This window comes from Opisthorchis viverrini (assembly GCF_000715545.1).
Source record: "Opisthorchis viverrini unplaced genomic scaffold opera_v5_105, whole genome shotgun sequence".
NCBI lineage: Eukaryota > Metazoa > Platyhelminthes > Trematoda > Opisthorchiida > Opisthorchiidae > Opisthorchis > Opisthorchis viverrini.
In genome coordinates this window covers 760,846-768,847 of record NW_008751759.1, presented here as the reverse complement: position 1 = coordinate 768,847, position 8,002 = coordinate 760,846, and positions in this window count along the sequence as shown.

Here is an 8,002-nt window from a genome sequence, read left to right as displayed (position 1 = left end):
CCCTTCGGCGATTTGCAAGCAGCCATTCCTGTCGTGTACGTTTGATATGCTCGAACCTAATGTGGTAAAGAACATCAGTGTCTTCTTCTTGGTTCTCACAGTAGCAAGCCTTCACTCGAATACAGGGTCTTGGACCCTACGCATTGAAGGCGGAAGCTGATATAATTGTGTTGTGAACCACGGTCTTCTTAATGCTTTCTAGACACCGTGAACCCGAGTCTGGATAGCCGCTTGGTAGCCTGATGCGCTCAGCCAAGCTGGGAAGTCAATGAACGCGCAAATCAGCTGATCTATTGATCACTGACGCGTCTCATGTGCAGCCGAAAGCGGGCCGCAAAACAAAAGCGGGCCAAAAATAGAACTCATCTGTCAAGGGCAAGTGAGAGGCAACCAATTAGATATATCTGAACGTAAACGGGCTTTTTCCATTGGCGGTTTTGTATTGCAGTTATGTTAGGAGCTGCTTCCCCTAATAATGTGCAAATACAATTTTGTCAATGGACGTTTCATTGGAAAGATCGACAGGGGAGCTAAGCAGTGCAGGGAACAGCTTCGACACGTGAGCGCCATTGACACTGATGTGTCCCGTCTCTGGGTCCCGATTCAGGGAACAACCACTGTACACGTGTGAAATTAGTGTGGTTCACGTAAAACGTCCAAGCACTTTAGAAAACTCAAGAGACTTATTTGTGGATGATAAAACAAACGGAAGATGAGCAACTGCTTATGGCCACAAATAAGAGATGTCACCTCCAGTGATTAGAAGACGTTTACTATCCAACAGCCAAGTTCGATGAACAGAACATCCGCTGTTTGCACTAAATGGCCTAATGAAACTACCTTCCATAACAGAGTAGTATAAGTATCATGTGTACACAAAACACTTTTGGATGAATAGGTGCCTTATGTGACAGACCTATTGGGAAACTAAGCGCCGATTAGCCCTTGCAAGTATGAACGACCGAGGTCACGAGGCGCTGGCGGACGTATGCGAGCGGTTAATGTGTGCCCAAACCATGTATTCATTCTGATCACTTTCACGTGAGGGCACGTGAAAGGCTTCGTTGCAGTTAGCAGTGAATTAGCTTCTTGATTGATTGGAACGCACAATGATGTAGCTCGAAAACACAAACTGAATTCACAGAAAAAGAAAACAGTTTAGGGCTAATATGATCTCATTGATTCGCGAAACTTACAAACGTTTCAGTAAATCGCCGCACACATAATCGATCTCCAAGTGCATGCAGACCAGTGATGATCAAGTGGTCCCTAGATTATTAGTCTAGGCTTCACTCAGACACATCAGCTAGAAAATCCTAGCTAGCGTTTGACGAGGATATGCCGGTAAATTTGCATTGGGAGAAGTTTCTAATAGGTATCGTTGGCTTGCTTAGCATTTACGAAACGCCGAAAGTTTCCGTGCACCGGTTTATCGCTCTGTGAAGCTTTCGACTGATTGACCTTGGGATAAAATTGACGTTGTGCTTTAGATTTATACGTTCCTGCTACCGCCGTATTGATTTCCCTTCGAAATAGCATGGACATTCTGTTGAATGTTAGAATTATGGAAACAGAATGACTATCCTGGGTTGTAATGCACTACTCATAAGGTTGCTGAAAATTCGTCGACAGCCTTCGACCGGTTTCACCCTTCTTGGGGCTCATCGGGTAGGCGCAGTCCCCGAGTTTCCGTCAACGTCATGTTCTACTTGAAACCCAGTGCACGAAATTAGCGAATATACATTTGTTTACAAACTAATTTGTTTTCGATTCGAGAGACTCACCTGGAACTCAGATGAATCTCTCGTTTGTGATGTCTCCAGGCAACTGAATGAGCTGCACCAGGCCGCCCCATGTTTCAGTTACTACGATATTCGAGATAGCGCGATACATGTATAATTGTAATGCACTATTATCCTGGTTGTTTTCTATTCACTTTCCATACTCTGCGTGAATTTCGTGCATTCACGGACGTTTTAATGCGATGGTAATAAAACCTTCCACCAGGATAAATAGAGCTGAGACCTAATTGGGGTTGGTCTTCACGAAACTGAGTCACACGAATCAAAGACTAGGGAGTCCGTTTTCTACGGTTTCCCCAAGCGAATCGGTCTTGATTCGGTCGTAGTTAAACCATCGAGCTGATTTGTCTTTAGTGTGTTCTCGATTCATTGCGGACAGTGCTAAATGTAAACTAGATATGCGAATATGGCGTTGGAAAACAGAAGTTTTCACAATCGCGCAATTTCGCTCAGTCGCCTAGGTAATTATTCCATATAGTTTGCAGGACGATGCCAGAGTGAGGTGATACTAATAACTTAACGATCGATGTGAATAACCGGCCGAGATGACAAGCGCCTCAGCATCGGGAGTGCGCCACCAAGAATTTTTGGCGCCGACATGCACGCGACTGATAAGATCGCCGGTCGCATACGCGAAAGCCCACCACAGGTCGTCAGTCGGCCTAGACGTGGCAGTATGGCGCTAAGTAACGGCACTACTTGCTTGTCCATTACTCAGCTGCTGGCATCATTATCTAGTCTTTTTATAATGTAGAGTAGACTATAGTAACAATATAGCTGGCCGTAAAGCACATGAAGTGACAAGTAGTTTGCGAACAGCTGTATTGGACATCAGCCTCAAGGGTTGATTTCTGGTCCTGTGAGCACTACTCCTCAGTAGTGCATCAACAAAACACGCCATTCGAATATGCGATGACAATAAGCGGAGTTGCTCGGTGTTCAAGAATGCCAGTTTTTTTGAAGACAGGGCGAATATGGATGGCCAATGGTGAAAACTTCCGCCCAAGGGAATCCTTTGAAACTTTAGTCTCTTCAAGACTGTCTACATTTTCCGTCTGACTAGTGCTTTGGATCAGAAGGTGCAAAGAGGCTGCTTTGTTGCTGTCCGTACAGAAGTGCCGCCTCAGAAGCCTTCTCCAAATTTTCAGCCATTAAATGCCCGACAGGTAACAAGAATGTGAACCAGAATATCCGCACGAGTTAGGAATTTCACCTGATCGGATGGGGTCCGATCCAATTCGAATTCCTTATGCGCAGATCAATAAAACACTGGAGGAACTCGAATGTGCACACTGCTGCGGAAGTTCGCAAGTCCTACGATTGACGGTACGATGTCTCGCACTTCGGGTAGATCATTGCTAACCGCTTAACCTCTCTGCAGAGTTATTTAAAAGAGAAAAACCAACTGAACAGTTACAGACTATTGCACAGGAGAGCGAACCTCTCATATGCATGTTGTTCACAAAAACTGAATGGCCCTCATCCTCTTGAACGCGTCTGCCTGAAGTTTTCTGTCTATTCATTGACTGTTGCTTAAATCCAAATAAATGCTTCAAAGCGACTCCACAAATTCCGTAATAGCTCTCACTTTTCAATAGACGGGAAGCGGATTTACCAGAAAATATACTACTCGCACGCCCCATCAGTAGAGTCCACCGTTACATTGGTAGCTTTCGCGCTATGGGTTTCTATCCAGATTGCCTGACGTAATGTTGGTCTACGCAACTCGGATGCTTGAGCTGGGCCAGCACTAGCCTCCTTCCTCTCCTGGTTCTTTCCCTTGTTTAAATCATTTTTTTTCCAGTAAATGGATATTTTTGCGCGGTAGTAAAGCACAACTGTTCTCCGCTAGTGTCACTGCCAATGGTGATGATGATGATGATGATGATGATGGTGATGATGATGATGATGATGGTGGTGATGATGATAATATTATCACTTATTGTGATCCCATTTGAGTCCGGTCTCTCATAGGCTTTCTTCACATTTGAATCACTCGCTTTGCTGATAGCAAATCCCTTGATGTGTTTCAGCCCTTGCGACATATGAATTGTCCATATTGGAGCTGTATTGATCAGATGATATTAATCTTTTCACCGAGCATGGCAACCGGCATACAAATGCTTCATCATCATGCGAGGAGACATCTACATTTCATGTTTGGGTGGGTGACGGAACGTTTATCAGGTTTGGCGAACAGACCAACTGCTGCCTGACCAACGGTTAGCCGAGGTACCTGTGAAAAGAAGGAAACCTTCGCTGCGGAGTTATTTATTGGAAAGTAGCAACTGAACTGTTACAGACTGTTGGACAGGGAAGCAAAACTCTCAAATACATCTTGTTTACAAAAACTGAATATCCATCCTCTCTTTGAACTTGTCTTCCTGGACTTTCCGGAATATTCATTGGGCGTTTGCTCAAATGCAAGCCAATGCCACAAAGCGATTCTACAACAGATCTCCCCTTTCAAGAGACGAAAAGCGAATTTACAGGAAGAAAACATACTACTCGCATGCCCCCCATCAGTAGTATCACCGTTACGCCAGCAGCTTGTTACACTAATAATAATTGAACGGCAACTCATGTATGCGATCACAGAAGCCAGCCCTAGAAGCACAGTAGCTGTTTCCTGCCTCTTACTGTCTATCGATGTAACCGGGGCTGAATAGTTGACCTATGTGAGCACCGCAACATTCTTCTTTAGATGTCTATTTTCTCCGCATCCACGATGTTGAACTCAGAGTAAGGAATCTTCGGAGCAAAAAACCTCTCGCCCTGGGTCCGACGTAAAACTGTTCTTCGAGTCCGTCACACCCGGTCATGATTCTGTGAACGTCTCAAAAGGTTGGATAAAATCTGGCTTTAAATCAATCGTTGCCTCAATATAGTTGGTGCTGTTTGAAATCGGAAGTGACAAGACACATGTGAGATGGAATCACAAACCTAAAGTTTCGGGGATATTCTCCATCCGGCAGCCTCAGTCTCATTCAAATCTTCATTGCGTGAGCTGTATGTACTCTTACGGCCGGTGACTCGTAATCAGAACAAGGACATCTCCCCTCAAGCGACTTGTGGTAACACAAAAATATTCACCCAAGCATGATGATGTAGCTCAGGTTGGGGGGAGGGAAACAATCGAAGGCCGCTTTGCGCCCAGTGGAGTACCAGATCACTTTAGTGGCTTTTCGGAGCGACAATACCTCAGACTAAAAGATATCTTTCCAGTCAGAGTGGGGAGAATCCTGTACTACCAGTGTAACGGTGGGTACTACTGATGGGCATGTGAGTAGTATGTTTCTCGTAAATCCGATTTGCGTATCTTGAAAAGTGAGATCTATTACAGAATTTCTGGAGTCGAATTCGCTTGCATTTGAGCAACAATCAATGAATATCAAGGAAAGTGAAGGAAGATGCGTTCAAGGGGAAGATGGATATTCAGTTATTGTAAAAAAGATGCTATTGAGTGTTTTGCTTCCCGATCCGATTGTCCGTAACCATTCACCTGGCGTTTTTTTTAGCAAATGACTCCGCAGCGAAGGCCTTTTTTCTTTCACCAGGTTCAAACACCACATGCTGCCGTCCTGATAATTGGTATACATGTTCTCCCGGAACTAAACATGCAAACTGTTCACCTGTCCGACCAACGGGCTAGAGAAGAAAACAAATTGAGTTTCCGCCTCCGCTGATATATTTATGCATTTCTCTATCCAAAGTACATAGGTAGGTATATAATTATTATGTTATACCATCTCTGTTCGTACACGGTCCTGACATTTCGGCTGTGTGGTGAAGTTATAACCGGGGCGTTTCACTGCCTGCTTCATTGTTTCGTCAGAAAAGTAAAAACAATCGGGTTGATAAACAGAAAAGTATGTGATTCCCACCACATAAGCTGTGATTGTCCTGGCCCTCTTCAAGCAGCCACAAAATCTAGATGAATAAAAGTAGACCAGATGCATCACATCTAAACGAACACATTATGTCGATAAATATGAATTTGAAAAGGGGAGATTTAACCATCTACAAAGCAGATTCATTTCTGTATATTTTTGTAATGCACTACTCATAGGGTTGCTGAAAACTCCTTGACAGCCCACGGCCAGTTTAGCCCTTCTTGTGGCTCAGTAGGCAGGCGCAGTCCAAGAGTTTCCGTCAACCTTATGTTCTACTTGAAACCAAATTGCACGAAATAAGCGAAATACACTCATTTGCAAACTAATTTGGTCTTGCGAGAGATTCACCTGGAGCCCAGCTGAGTCTCTCGGTCTTGTTGTTTCCAGATTCTTTTCTGTAGTAATAAACCGGGTTCGAATCCAGCCCAAATGAAACGCCTGACTACCGAATGACATATAGTCATGCGCTTCTAATTGTGGCTAACTTCTAACATCAAAAATTAGGCGGCAACAGTAAACGTAGAGCGAAAGTGAAGTTGACAAAAAGGCTATCATCACTGAACTACATTGTTCAAACTGGTTGAATAACAAACCAACTGTGGTGACTTCCAAAACAGTAATTGATCTGAAACTTATTAGGCAGTATGGGATTTTTCAGTTAAGACTTCCTCTTGTACGTGAAACCATTCGTGAAGCACCGTACAGCTACTTCATCCCTGTTCGCGGTAGGGATTTCTGAACCTGTGACCTTCCGGCCAGTGGTTGAACCCTTCACAACTTAACCACGAGCGCATGATCAATAACGTGATTAAATTTCACTTAGACATCATATGACGCCACTTATTTCTCAATCGCAGCAAAGTATTGAACGGCCTCTAGAGTGAGGACTTCTCAGATTGTGGGCTGATGTGTCGCAAGAAATACTGTTTTGTTTTCTGAACGCCATATCTCGTCTTATGGCGAGTTAACCACGTGGATAGTCATTGCTCGTGGTCGATTAGTTTAGGTTGTGAGTTCCATTCAGCCTACAAATTCACGCGATACGCACTGCCGAGGGTTCCCCATAAGGATAGGGCAGTCATACGGTGTTTCTCGTCGTCTTACCATAAAAGGACATCTCATATGGAACAAATTCTGGATTAACAATCTCCAAGACCCCTTACCTACAAAAATGGTTTATTTATTGAGTCCAAGACATTCGGGAAACATATACCTACAGAAGATTCAAACTCAAATTTCCTTTTTCTCAGTTGATGGCTTCAGGCTGCTGCAGCAGTTGCTCTTACTAAGTAAAGCGAAACTTCGACGCCGTGTGCTCAACTGATCAGTTAGTTTGGGAATTGGGTAGCTACGCAGTGAAGGCGATAGCTGTGGTGCACAACCCAACTGGCTCAACTGATCAGTTAGTTTGGGAATTGGGTAGCTACGCAGTGAAGGCGATAGCTGTGGTGCACGAACCCAACTGATCATGTGACAGAGTCGTCTCACCAACCATTGGTGAGTTGTGTCCTGGGGTCCGCACCCACGGAGGTGACAGATGTCAACCCAAATAAGTGCACCGTCCAGCGTTTTCATACTTTTTTTCAGATCATACACTGTCCACCTCTTGGTCGAAACATGCTTGAGCAAAAAGAGCTCCGCGAGGAAGGCGGTCCTCTGGGATACAAAGTACATGTCCTAACCAGCCTAAACTATGAGGCATGAGTAACTCATCCATCGTGGAGAGCTAATTTTTCTCATAAAACCGTCTGGTGTACCTCAGTATCGCTAATTCGATGTTCTCATCAGGTTCGGCTTCGGGTAGTCAGGCGCTGAAAACTCTTCCACAGTGGCCACTCGTAGAGGCCACGTTTCTCATCCATAGGGGGAAGCCTACAACTGCCCATTTGCCCTGTCTGACTACTTCCTTGCAGACCGTCAGACAGACTTCTTGGAATACCCGATCACATCCATCGTTCCAAGCCACGAGCGCATTCTTGTGGTACCCCGTGACTGCAGCTAATCACAGCGATGACACTGTGTAAAGCAACTTGTTAGTGAGCATAAGAACGGTTCAACCTTTATGGGTATTGAGGGTACACTCTGTGCGACTGTCATATACAATGAGCATAGTGTTCAATAAAGAGGAGCTGGAAGCACAAGACCTCGAGCTGAAAACATCTGAGCTGAAAGCTATTAAATGAAGGCTATTCAATCAACTCATTTCAACAACGGAGTTGCTGTCAGTGCTCTGCCCTTACGACTAATCAAATGCTCGTCGAATATCACTTGCAGACTTGACGACGTAGATAGGTAAATTTTTTTATG